The 14,174-nt window shown below is 40.8% G+C and overlaps 1 protein-coding gene and 1 long non-coding RNA gene across 8 annotated transcripts in view; one reads left to right on the forward strand and one right to left on the reverse strand.

Moving 5' to 3' along the window:
• Positions 1-14,174, forward strand: part of LOC138751754 (zinc finger protein 438-like) — a 345,388-nt gene that overhangs the window by 194,249 nt on the left and 136,965 nt on the right. The gene's annotated exons all lie outside the window — the stretch shown is intronic.
• LOC138751757 (uncharacterized) overlaps positions 7,187-14,174 on the reverse strand; it is a 48,505-nt gene continuing 41,517 nt past the window's right edge. For both annotated transcript variants that reach the window (XR_011350163.1, XR_011350162.1), the window contains exon 2: positions 7,187-7,475. This is a non-coding gene — a long non-coding RNA (uncharacterized lncRNA). The remainder of the gene's footprint in view (positions 7,476-14,174) is intronic.

The raw sequence follows: 14,174 nt of genomic DNA on the forward strand, positions 1-14,174 counted from the left end.
TCCTAGAGCCTTTCCTCCACTTTGGAATAAATTTGTCCTGAAACCTGTGAAAAATGTCCAAAAATACCTGCCATTTTTCCCCAGTTGTCCTCCCAGCTAGTGTATCTTTCCATTTTATTTTGGCTAGCTCCTCCCTCATAGCTGCATAATCCCCTTTATTTAACTGCAGTACAGATGCTTCCGACTTCCTTTCTTTTTCCCTTTCTAATTGCAGCTCAAAAGCAACCATACCATGGTCACTATTCCCTAATGGCTCCCCTAAATCGAGGTCACTTATTAACTCTGCGTCACTGCACAGCACCAAGTCCAGAATCGACTTCCCCCTGGTAGGTTCCTCCACTAGCTGCTCCAAGAAAGTATCTCGTAGACATTCAATAAACTCAGTCTCTTGTGCTCCTGCCCCCGTCTGATTATCCCAGTCCACCTTCATGTTAAAGTCCCCCATAACTACTGTATTGCTACCACTTTGACATGCCACTCTTAATTCCTGATTTATACTTCTACTGATATCTAAGCTACTTTTCGGAGGCCTGTAAATGACCCCCATTATCTCTGTTACATGAAGGATACTGACCTGCTGAGCTTCTCCAGCATTCTTTTTTAACACTTGTGCTTTGCTCACTTTTTTTCATTTTTCTTGAATAAGAAACTGAAAAGGTATTATCGTTATATTTTTAGATTTCAGATTTATTGTCAGAGTACAAACATGACGTCACATACAACCCTAAGATTATTTTCTCCTGTAGGTGTGACAGAATTGTCACTTATTGGTAGTGCAAAAAAATAAACTGTAGACAGCGAAACATGTAAACAAATAAAAGAACTATAAACAGATAATGAATGTAAACGAACTGACTGTACAGTACAGAGAACAAAAGAATATCAATGAAGTGCACAAGTAAGAGTCCTTAAATGAGTCCCTTTCATAACTTTATTTATTCATTCAACAAAGTTATTACATACAATAAGAAAAGAAAAAAAAAGAAAAAAGAACCTCCCCCTCCCCCTCTCAGCCTACTCTCTTTAGGAGAGCCAAAGAAAAAAAACCTGAAATATATTTGCTAAAATCTAATCAAGATAAATCTAAATGTAAATATTCTAAATATAAAGAGCACTTGTTTAAAAAAAAGAATAATTATCATGTAAAACATATGTAATTTTTTCCATTACTAAACAAGTTTTCATCTCATTATGCCATCTATTAATATCAACCACATTAACATTTTTCCATGTACTTGCTATACATTTTTTTTGCAACAGATAAAGCTAAAAACACAAAAGCAATCTGAAATTTATCTAATCCTAAATCATTCAAAGGATTCAACTCACCCAACAAAAATATTGTCAGATCCAAAGGTATTTTGATCTTATACAAACGTTCCAAAAACAGTTGAATTGCTTTCCAAAAAGATTGTATATGTGCACATAACCAAACAGCATGAAAAAAGTTCCAACCGAATTACCACACCTAAAACAAGAATCTGATTCACTAAAACCATATATTTTTAAAACTTTTCAGGTGTTAAATACAATTGATGTAAAAAATTGTAATTAACCATTGCATAACGAACATTTATCAATTTAGTAACACTATCATGACAGATATCTAACCAGTTATCCTCAGAAAAAGTAAAGTTGATATCCCTTTCCCATTTAATCTTAGATCTATTCCATCCCTTTTTTTTCCATACTTTCCTGTAATATTTGATACATCAATGAAATATGTCCCTTCTTTGATACAATCACAAGATTCAAATTTAGTCATTTAGGTAAAATCATATTTCTATCAAATATTTGTTTTACTAGAGATCGAAGTTGATAATAAACAAATAAAGAATTCTCATTAAGACCAAAATCTTCCTTCATTTGATTAAATGATAAAAATTGACCTTCTTTAAAACAATCCCCCAAATTATTTATACCTTTAGATTTCCAATGCCTTAAATGAGTCCCTGATTGAGTTTGTCGTTGAGGAGTCTGAGGGTGGAGGGGTAGCAGCTGATCCTGAACCTGGTGGTGTGAGTCTTGTGGCACCTACACCTCTTTCCTGATGGCAGCAGTGGGTTCTTTATGATTGCTGCTACCCTGCGATGGCAGCATTCCCAGTAGATGTACTCAATAATGTACTCATTAATAATTTTTTGGGGCAATTGATGAGACTGTGTTGAAATAGTACTTGTTCAAATTGAATCAACATTTTCTCAACTTCATTTGTAAATACTGGAACCTTTGCTAATCAAGTGCAATGGTCCATGTCAATGAAGGTTACTGAGGCCTTTAATGAGGTGATGAGGCTAAATTTTGTTTACACCATTTTGTTCGGGCAGCTTCCCTCATTTTGTTCTAAAAAAATGTTGGTCATGTATCTTTATGTTTGCTATATGAAGTACACTGTTTGACTTGCTGAGTTTCTCTCATGGTGTTTTTTACTGGAGATGCAGATAATTCCCATGTCCCACACTTCATGGCAGAACTTGAGATCAAAACTAACTTTCTGATGTAAAAACACCACATTGGAGAAACTCAGCAAGTCAAACAGTAGCAAGGACTCAAGTCTGAAATATTGGTTATGTATCTTTATCTTTGCTACATTACGTATACTGTATGACCTGCTGAGTTTCTCCAGCGTTGTGTTTTTATTTCAATCACGGTGTCTCCAGACCTTTGTGTTTTACTACTAACCTAATTACTTGTAAAAATTTTATCTAACTTTATGACTGTTATGGAGTCCAGAGGACCCCAAAAACCAGCAGTAATAGATATTCACTACAACACTACTTAACAAAAGTAGTTTTTATATTATATTTGAACAAGAAAACAGAATTGAACTTTAACTTATTATTTAATTACTTAATTCCCCCCCCCCCCTCTAATATTAAGCGCAGGTGGTATAATGTATATTTAAGATTAGAAAAGTTTTTTGGATCACAGTCTAATCTCACTGGTTAAAGGCAATTCTTGTACTGTGCACAGAAGTTAGCATTAACAAAGTTCACCAGACTTAGGTGCTTAACAGGCAAATGATTACCACTCAGGAGGATTTTTGCTGGTTTTCAGAGAGAGATTCCTTTTCCAGGACATCCGCAACTGATTCCTTCTCAATCAGTCTTGCTGACGAAACTTGCCCCCTTCAGGGTTCTCCAGCTGATCCTCTTTCTTTCAGGTCATCTTTCACACCGCCAGTCTGCTCCTTCAACCAGGCAGCCTTCCAAAGTTTGCCAGCTTGTCCTTCTTGAACTGATTTCTGTCTCCTCTCTCTCTGTTTCACATCCTCCCTCTCTGAGAGTAAAACTCTTTTCCTCTGCCTGCAAAGATCACATGCTCTTCCAGGCAAGCTGTTGTCCATACTTTGTTGCCTCCTGCAAAAAGCATTCTGCAAAAGTCCTGCAAATATTCTGTGTTTTAAAATGTGTGTGTGTGTGTGTGCAAGTTGCTCTAACAATTCCTCCTAAACCACTTCTAAATACTCTGTTACAATGACATGATTTCATAAATAATGAAAATGTTGAATACTGATTTTTTTTAAATGAAGTATTAGTGATAGATGTATATTTTGGTTCTGTGCTAATGTAGTTTTGCACATTTCCTTCTTCTTAATGGTCTCCAACTATCTCTTTGTTACGAGATCATAGAAAGTTACAGGACTGGTACAGGCCTTTTGACCCACGTCTGCTCTTGGCATGATGCCTAAATTAAAATCAAACTCTGCAGGTTGCACATTAAGTTACCCACTATCTCTTTAATACTCACATCTATCTAGAAGCCTTTTGAATGCTATTGTATCTGTTTCATCACTACTCTCCGTAAACTTTTCCAGGGACCCACCACTCTTGTCTGTTGTGGGGGGGAGAATGCCTTTCACCCCCATCCACCTTAAACACGTGTACTTTGGAAATTTCATGCTAAGAAAAGGATCTACCAGTCTACTCTATTGATGCCTCATGATGTCATAAGCTTATATCAGGTCTCCCCTCTGCCCCCCAATACTCCAGATAAAACTACCCAAGTTTATCCAACTTCCTTTCCAAAAGATGCTCTCTAAACCAGGCGTCATCCTGGTAAACAATTTCTGTATCCCTTCTAAAGCCTCCACATCATTGCTGTAATGGGGCAACAAGAATTGCACGCAATATTCCAAAAGCAGCTTAACCCAAGTTTTTGACATAGTTGCAACATGACCTCCTTACTTTTATTCACAATGCCCTGCACATTGAAGGCAAGTATACCATATGCCTTCTTTACCATCCTTTCTACTTGTGTGGGAACTTTCAATGAGCTTGGAGATGCAACCAGTACACCATTTTTTTTGAAAGCAAAGTGTTCAGGTGCATTAAATGGATAGGAAGGGAAATGGCACATTGCCCTTCATTTTAAGAGTATTGGAATGAGGATGTCTTTTACAAATGCGCTAGATGAAACACCATCTGAATTTATGTGTACAGTTTTGGTTTCCTTATCTGAGGAAGGATGTTATCAGTGGAGGGCATGGAGTAAGGAAGTACTGGACCGAATGCTATTAACTAAGGTAGGTTAATGATGATTAATGAGAGATTAAAGTGATTATGCCGATATTGATCAGAATTTAGAAAAGAGGGATGTTGTGGAAAATTATAAAGTTCTAATAGGACGAGACAAATTTGATACAGGATTGTTGGGGAGTCCAACAGCAGGGGTCAGAGTATCAGGCAATGGTGTACATCTTTTAGAACCAACAACACAATAAATTTCTCGATTATGGACCCTGATGACTCTGTAGAATTCACTATCCCAGAAGGTGGTGAAGGCAAAGTCGATCAATACATTAAAAAGGAAGTAAATATATTTCCTCATGCTAAAGGAAGACCAGTGAATGCAAAAGTTAAAAGGAAGAACCTGTTCCTCCCATTTTCTGTTTCTCTCTTCTCTTCCCTTCTGCAACTTAAGACAAGTTCATTAACCTGAAACAATGGGACTTTTTTTCCCTCCATGGACCCTGGTTGTTCTGTTTAGTTCATCCAGCATTAACCTTTTATTTTGAATTTCTACAATTTTTCTCTTGTTGCAGCAACAGAAGTAATCTACAGGAAATTGTAAAACCTTTGTCATTTCCATTCTAGAACCAAAGTCATCCCATCATGGTAATTGAGTGACAGTTGTTATGAGCCCAAAGGACCCCAAAACCCAGCAGCAATAGACATTCACCAAGACAAGTAGTTTTTAAAACAAAAGTTGTTTTTAATCAACTTTAAACATGAAAATAGAATCAAACTTTAACATCTCTATACTTAACTAACCTAAATTAACCCCCTTCTAATTCTAAGTGCACATGTATGATGTTTGTGTAAATTTAAGAAAAGTTATTTGGTTCACAGTTCAATCTCACTTCCAAGTTCTCTGGATGCAGGCAATTCTTATACTGTGCACAGAATTTAGCATGTATAAAGTTCACCAGGCTTTGGTGCTCGAAATGTAAATGTTTACCACTCAGGTAGGTTCTTGTAGGGTTTGCAAAGAGAGAGATTTGTTGTTCCAGAATTTCCACAACTGAGGTACCACCATTAGACACCTCAATGTCTCGCTGATGAAACTTGCCCAATCAGGGTTTTCCAGATGGTAACCTTTTTCTTGCAGGAAGGCCTTGTAGTTATCCAACCATCCAGTCTGTCTCCAATTCCAAACAATGGTCTATTCATTTCATGATGTCATTTCAATTAGCACTTACTTGTGAAATGTGCATAAAATTCTCCATAGTTTTTGCAATGTTTCTGAATATGAATTCTTCAATATTTCAAATAAGATCCATTTTAAAATGTGTGTATGTATGTAACCTAATCTAATTTTACCAAATTACTCACAATATTTATACCCCATTACACAGTACATGATTACCCATCTGCTTTTGGAACACCGATCTATTTATTTCTTTTTCATTAGTAGGATGGGTCTAAAAGTGAGGATCCAGAAGATATCTTCGACCAATTGACCCTACATACAACAATAATGCTGGCTTTAACCACAACTCCTTTATGTGACTGACAGATATTTATGAATTAGATGGAAGTTTTGGACTTCCATCTTGTAGAATCTCCTTTTTCTTTTTGACTATATCTGACAGCTAAACTGAAATAATATCCAAGGGTTCACAGTTGTGAAATTATGGTAAATTGGAGAACTTCAAGAAAGATATGCATATGGAAAATAATAAACAAAATGTACTGAAGATTATAAATCTAAAATTATATCAAAAGATTAGGCTAAAGTTAAAATGAAAGGCTCTGAATCTGAATATAGAACATAGAATAATACAGCACGACAACAGGTCCTTTGGCCTATGGTGTTTGTGGTGACCATGATACCAAATTAAACTTGACTCATCTGCCTGCACATGATCCGTTTTCCTACATATTCAAGCGCCGGTCGAAATGCCTCTTGCATGTTACCATACCACCTGCTTCTACCAACCTCAGTAGCACAGTCCAGGCACCTACCACTCTCTGTGTGATTCCTTCGCACATCCCCTTTGAACTTTTCCTTTCTTACTTTAAAACTGTGCCCTATAGTATTTCAAAATTCTATGCCTGGAAGAGTCTAACCATCTATTCTAACATTTCCTTTCATGATTTTATAAACTTCTTCAGTCTCTCCTCAGTCTCCGATGCACCAGATAAATTAAAGTTTGTCCAATCTGTGGCTAATACTCTTCAAACCAGGCAACATCCAGATGGACCTCTTCTGTACACACTTCAAAGCCTGCACATCCTTCCTTGAATGTGGTGACCAGAACTTCACAGTCTACAAATGTGACCTAACTAAAGTTTCATACATCTGCAGTAGGACTTCTAAGGTCTTGTCTTATTCTGTTGGCCTTCTTTACAATGTTTTGGTGCTTTCTGGGAACTATGGATTTGCATCTTGATCACTCTGTACATCAATCCTCCTAAATGTCTTGCCATTTTCAAAATGCAACACCTAACATTTGTCCAGATTCAACTCCATCTGCCATTTTTCTGACCATAACTCCAAATAATCTATATTGAATGCATTCTTTGACAACCTCCTTCACCACCCACAACTCCATCAATCATCTACCAATTATACACAGTGCCCCCCCCCCCCCAATGTTTGGGGCAAAATCACTTTTTTTTTTCTTTTATTTCGCCTTGTGCTCCACAATTTTAAATCTGTAATTAAAAAAAATCACCTATAATTTACGTGCACATTCAATATTTAATTCAAGATTATTTGTATACATTTTGAATTGATCTTGTAGAAATTACAGCTCTTTTTATACATAGTCCCCTCATTTCAGGGCACCATTATGTTCAGGCCATTTGAGTTCACAGGAGTTTGTGATGACTCAGGTATGTTTAGTTGCTTCCTTGGTGTGAGTATAAGAAAGCTAGGCTTGCTTTGAACCTTTTAATCACTTTTTGAAGTGTGATGTTGTCATTTTTTAACACGATGACCCGAGTTGTGCCAATGAAAGTCCATTGAGGCTGAAAAACAAGAATAAAACAATAAGAGTCATGTCCAAACAGTAGGATTACCAAAATCAACAGTTTGAAACATCATTGAGAATAAAGAGCGTATTGGTGACCTCCGTGATCACAAAGGGACTGGTATTCCAAGGAAGATCTCCACTGCTGATGACAGAAGAATTCTCATCATAATGAAGAAAAATCTCCAAACGCCTGTCCAACAGATCAGAAATACTCTTCATGAGGCAAGTGTGGATGTGTCAATGACTACTGTCTACAGAAGACTTAATGAACAGAAGTGTTAATTTAGGACCTCCCCTACCCTATTTCCCTCAAGGTACGTTGCCTCTTTATCAAGCAGCCGCACCTTCATTCTCGTCATCCTTCTGCTCCTCATGTATTGCATAGATTTCCTTTATCCAATTGCCAAGGACTTTTTGTGCCCCCTTCAAGCTCTCCTCAGTCCTTAAGTTGCTTCCTGGTTATTATATTCTCATGAGTACTTCCTGTCTTATGTGTCCTCAACCTTTTCTGTATGTTTCTTTCTTCCTCTTAACTAGCTGTTTCACCTCTTCTCAACCATGGTTCCCTTATCCTACCATCTTTTTCCTGTCTCAATGGGACAATAAATCTGCACACATTGTCCCTAAACATCTTCCACATTACTTGTACTTTCCCCCAAGAACATCTGTTCCCAATTTCCCTCTCCAGTTCCTGCCTAATTCCATCGTAATTGCCCTTGCCCAATTAAATACTTTTCCATTTTGCCTACTCTTATCCTTGTCCATGGGTTTGCTATAGGTCAGGGAGTTGTGGTCACTTTCATTGAAATGTTCCCCCAACGAGAGGCCAGTGACCTAACCAGGTTCATTGCCCAACACTAGATCCAGTATGGCCCCTTCTGTCGGCATGGGAAATTGAGATCTTCCATCACAACAACCCTGTTATTTCTGCACCATCATAAAATCTGCTACTTGTCTGCTCCTTGGTGTTCCGAAGGCTATTTGGGAGCCTGTAGATTGTTCCCAGTATAGTGATTGGTCCCTTCCTGTTTCTGACTTCCATCCACACTGATTCAGTGGACAATTTCTCCACAATGCCCTCTCTTTTTGCAGCTGTGATACTATCCCTGATGAATAATGCTATTCCCACTCTCTTTCATTTCTAAATGCTGGTACCTGCATCAGCCAATCCTGTCCTTGCATCAGTTACAACATCGTAATTCCACATACTGATCCATGCTCAAAGTTCATCTCCCTTATTCCTAATACTTCTTGCATTGAAATAAACATATTTCAAACCCTCCAAATGACTACATTTATTCTTCCTCCACTGTATATCCCAAACTCATTACACATGGTAGCAACTTTTTCACCATCTGCTCTATTTTCTGCCTTCTCCTTCTGGTTTCCATTCCTCTGCCAAACTAGTTTGAATCTCCCAGAACAACACTAGCAAACCTTCCCCCAAGGATATTAGTTCCCCCTCCAGTTTAAATGGAAACTGTCCTGGTACAGGTTCCACCTTCCCTGGGAGAGAGCCCAATTATCCAGAAATCTGAAGTCCTCCCTCCATCTCTTTAGCCACATGTTAAGATCTAGTTCTAACCTCATTAGCACATGGTACTAGGAAGTACAAAAATTGATGAGCTTTGGAGAGAGTGTAGAAGAGTTTCATCAGGATATTGCCTGGATTGGAGAACTTGCCTTGTGATCCAAGGTTAACAGAGCTGAGACTTTTCTCTTTGAAGCAAAGAAAGATGAGAGCTGACTTGATTATAGTCTGCAGCTCCTTTTTTCCAGGGCGACAGTAGCAAATGCTAGTGGACATTTGTTTAAGGTGAGGGGAGGCAAAAGTAGGGGAGACATCGGAGTTAAGTTCTTTTTACACAGAGTAGTAAGTGCCTTGTGGTAGAGACTGTTATAATAGGGACATTTTTTAAAAAAAACTTCTTGACAGGCACATGGATGCTGGAAACATGGAGGATTATGTGTGTGAGGTAGAGAATGTTTATATTGTTAAGTAGGTTTATATAAGTCAGGACAACATAGTAGGCTTATGGGGCTGTACTGTGCTGTAATAATCTGTGTTCTCTCCACTGATTTCCTTACTGCCAACACTCACAGGCCTATAATTTTCTGGATTATTCCTTTTGGTCTTTTAAACAAAAGACCAACACTGGCCATCTGCTTCATCGAGAATGCAACAGTTGCTAGAGGACTTGCAAAGATTTCTGTCAAGGCCTCAGTAATCTTCTCTCTTACCCCTTCCAATAACCTGGAATGGATCCCATTAGGCTCTGGGATATATCTACCGTAATATTCTGTAAAAGACCCAATGTCACTCCTCCTTGATATCAACATCCCCTAAAATTAGATAAAATTTATTGTCATGTAATAAAACAGAAATATTTTACGACACAAAATTCCCTTTAGTCTCCCATAAGGACAGACAATGATTCATCATTAGAGCATTGCCTCCTTACAGTCAGAGAAAGAGAAAAGAGACTCCCACCAGTGTCATCGAATGACCATGGATTCGCCTCCAGCGATCCTGCAGCCTCTACAGCCGCACAAGACTCCAGTTCAAATCAACCTGAGCCCAAATACAAACCTCCAACACGACTATGAAGCCTTCAGCACCCATCGCCCTTCAGGAGCCTTTCTTGGCCTCAACAACTTCTCAAATTCCATTTCTGGTATCTGGTTTTAATGACCCAGTCTCAGCAGCCTGCAGCCTGTGTGGGTTCCTCGTCCGCAAGTTGCCAACAGCTCGCTGCCTGCGTTCTCCAGCTGCAGAGCCCCTTGCTAGTCCACCATCCTTAGGATCATCTTTTCTGCTTCTCCTTCTCAACGGAGGAGGGAGGTGTCCTCCCCTCTTATTGGTGCTCTTCTTCTGTCCACTGCTCTCCCGGAGTCTGCAACCCTTTGTGGCCACTGCCCAAAACAGGATCCGCCGTCTTGGGCCCAGACCCTGCGGTTCCAGGATTTTATTTAACAGACTGTTTAAAGCTGCTGGCAGTAGGACTGGGTGGTAGTACCCTGTGGGTTCACCTCAGCAGCAGCACTGCTGTTGCTGCAGCTCTGGCACACTACCATTTTAGAATATTAGCAAACTCCACACTGATCTCTCTACCTTTCATTCTCTTCTCCTTCACATGACCAATGCAAAGAACATAATTAGTACGTCGCTCATTTACGCTAGCTCCAAGCATAACTTCCCTTTTTTTCTCCTTGGCGGTCCTCCTCTCTCCCTGACAGCTCTTTTGTTTTTAATATATCTGGGATTTTCCATAATCCGACTCACCAAGGACACTTCATGGCCATTTTTTTTCCCTCTGATTTCCTGTTTGCATTCTTTCATGGTTTGTTTATGTTCCTGAAGGACCCTCTCTGATTTCAGCTTCCAAAACACTACACATATGCTAGGTTTTGTCACATGTATGAAGTTGTAGTGAAAGAGATTAAGTATACCTCCCTTTTCTTTTTGACTAAATTTACAGCATCTCTCATTGTCAAAGAATTCCAAACTTTGCCCTCCTTGTCTTTGTTCCTCACTGGACAATGCTTCCTGAATTCTGCTCAGTTAGTTTTTAATCACCCACTCAGATGTGGACTTGCCCATGTGCAGTTGCTCCCAATCTACCCCCCTCCCTGTTTAATAATGTTGTAATTTGCCTTTTCCACTTTAACATTTTGCTTGACTTGTTCATAACTATCCTAATATTTAACAAGTTGTGATGACTATTCTCAAAATGCACTCTCACTGAAACACCATTTACCAGATCGGGTGAAACACAAAAGTCTGCAGACACTGTGATTGTAGTAAACACAACAAAATGTTGGAGAAACTCAGCTGGTCTTTTCAGCATCTATAGGAGACAAAGATATATTGCTGATGTTTCAGGCCTGAGCCCTTCTTTAAGGAATAAGCAGAATAAGCTAGAAGCAGTAAATCTCAGAATTTAAACAATGGGGGAAGAATCAGATCAACAAAAGTTGAAATTGGAAATGATAAGGGAAGAGGTAAGAAATGAGGCAGAATGGAGAGACCGAGATAGGGAAGGGTGACAGGGGAAGAAGGTGGGGGTGGGTGGGTGTTGTTTTAATGAAAGCAAGAGAAATTGATATTAATGCCGTCCAGTTAGAGGGCGCCCAGTTGGAAGGTAGGGTGTTGTTCTTCCAGTTTACGGTTGATCTCATTCTATCAGTGTATGAGACCATGGACAGACACGTCAACAAGGGAATAGGATGGAGAATTGAAATAGGTGTCCACTGAGAGATCCATGCTATTGCGGCAGACAGAGCCAAGGTGCTCAACAAAGCGATCTGCCAGTCTGCATCCAGTCTCTGTGACATAGAGTAGACCACAACAGGAGCACCGGATGCAATAGAACCTTTGCAGATTCACAAGTGAAATGTTGCTTCACTTGGAAGAACTCTTTGGGCCCCAAATGGGGGTTAGGGAGGAGATGTGGGCACAAGTAGAGTATCTCCTGTGGTCACAGGTGTAGGTCCCAAGTGGACTATTGGTGGGGAGGGAGGAGAGGACAAGGGAATCACTGAAGGAGTGGTCCCTGCAGAAAGTTTTGAGGGGAGGAGAGAGGACTATTTGTCTAGTGGTGGAATCATGTAGTAGATGGCGGAAATGGTGGAGGAGGATGGATTGGATGTGGAGACTGGAGGGGTGGAAGGTGAGGACAAGAGGAATCCTGTCCTTGTTGTGCTTGAGAGCCAGGGCAGGTGTGTGGTAATGGTGAAAATGCAGGTGAGTGTCGTGTTGATCATGGTAGAGGGAAAGTTGCGTTATTTGAAGAAGGAGGACATCTCTGATGATCTGGTATGGATGTCCTCATCCTGGGTACAGATGCGACAGAGACAGAGGAATTGAGAAAATGGAATGGAATCCTTATGGGGTCAGGATGAGAAGGGCTGTAGTCGAGGCAGCTGTGGGAGTTGGTGGGTTTATAGAAGATGTCTCTTGAGATTTTGTATCCTGAGATGGAAATAGATCAAAGAAAGGAAGAGTGTTGATAGCGATAGACCAAGTGAATGTCAGGTTGGGATGGAAGTTGGCAGCGAAGTGGATGAAGTCACCTCATGGGTACATGAGGCAGCACCAAAGTAATAATTCATGTAGCGGAGAAAGAGTTGAAGGGCTTTGACTGTGAAGGCTTGTAGCATGGATTGCTGTACTTAACCAACAAAAAGGAAGGCATAGCTGGGGCCCATCCAGATACCCATGGCTGCCCCTTTAACCTGGAGAAAGTGGGGGAGTCAAAGGAGAAATTGTTGAGGGTGAGGACACGTTTTCTGCCAGCCAGAGAAGGGTGGTGGTGGAGGGGGACTGGTTTGTTTTATTGCCCAGAAAGAAACAAAGGGCTTCGAGGCATTCAATATGGGGAATGAAGGTGTACAGGATTGGATATCCATAGTAAACATGAGGTGATCGAAGTCGGGGAACTGGAAGTTGTTGAGTGATGGAAGATGTGTGAAGTGTCCCAGATGACAGATGAGGAGGGACTGGACCAGGGAATGAAACAGAGTCGAGGTAAGTGGAGACAGGAGCACGCGGACATGATGGGTCTGCTGGAACAATTGGGTTTGTGGATCTTGGGTAGGAGGTAGAAACTGGTGGTACAGGGTTGAGAAACAATAAGGTTGGTGCCAGGGAGGTGAGTGGAAGTGATGAGTTCAGAGATGTTGTGTGATTTAGTGGTTTGATGAGTTTTAGAGGGGATCTGTTGGAGGAGTAAGTAGGGGGAGATATCTGAGTGTTGTTGTCTAGCTTCAGCCAGATGGAGGTCAGTGTGCCAGAACTCAACAGCCACTCTTGTCTGCAGGTTTGATGGTGAGGTTTGGATTGGTGCAGAGAAAGTGGAGGGTCAGGCATTCTGAAGGGGTGAGATTGGAATGAGTGAGGGGAGTAGTGATGTCACGGCGGCAGTTGGAAATACTAAGGTCCAGAGCAAGCAGAAGACTGGAATGAGGTGTCCAGGAGAAGGTTTAAAGTGGGTAAAAGGATCTATAGTGGGGCTCGAGGCTGGAGAATCATGCTTATGGAAGTAGGCATGGAGACAGAGCTAACAGGGGAAAAGTACAGAGTTTGTTAAGGTGTGAGTGAGGCCTCTACTGAGAACAGTGTTCAGTCTCCATGAAGGTTGGAGGGAATGGTGAAGACCAGGCAGGCATTAGGGGTGGAGGTTGTTGGGGAGGGGAAGAGGATATGGTGGATCAAGGTTGGGAAAGTCAGAGGGTGAAGAAAAAGAGACCTCCTGGAACCAGGGTGGGAGTTCGCAATGGAGGCTCGGCTCTCTAGGTCGCAGGGACTGAGGTGGAAACTCGCATCCAAAGCTGAGTTCTGTAGGTCGCCAAGTTCAGGTGAAAGTTCATGTCGGAGGCTCAATCCTGTGGGTTGCCAGGGCCGAAATGGAGACCTGCGTGTAAAGCCCAGTCCTGCTGGCCAGCGGGTTCAGGATGAAAGTTCATGTCGGAGGCTGAATCCCATAGGTCACTGAGGCCAAGTTGGAGACCTGCATCAGGACCTCAGTCCTGTAAACCGCCATGGCCAGGTATGCATAGAATCAGCAGTTGAGTGCATAGATTCGGTGGAGGATGAAGTATAAGAGAGGTCCATGGTAGGTTGTGGCAAGTGAGGTACAGAGCTGTATTAGTGTGAGGGTCTGTTGGTACCTGCACACCAAGCTGAGGGTATTCC

This window comes from Narcine bancroftii, chromosome 1, assembly GCF_036971445.1.
Source record: "Narcine bancroftii isolate sNarBan1 chromosome 1, sNarBan1.hap1, whole genome shotgun sequence".
Classification (NCBI taxonomy): Eukaryota; Metazoa; Chordata; class Chondrichthyes; order Torpediniformes; family Narcinidae; genus Narcine; species Narcine bancroftii.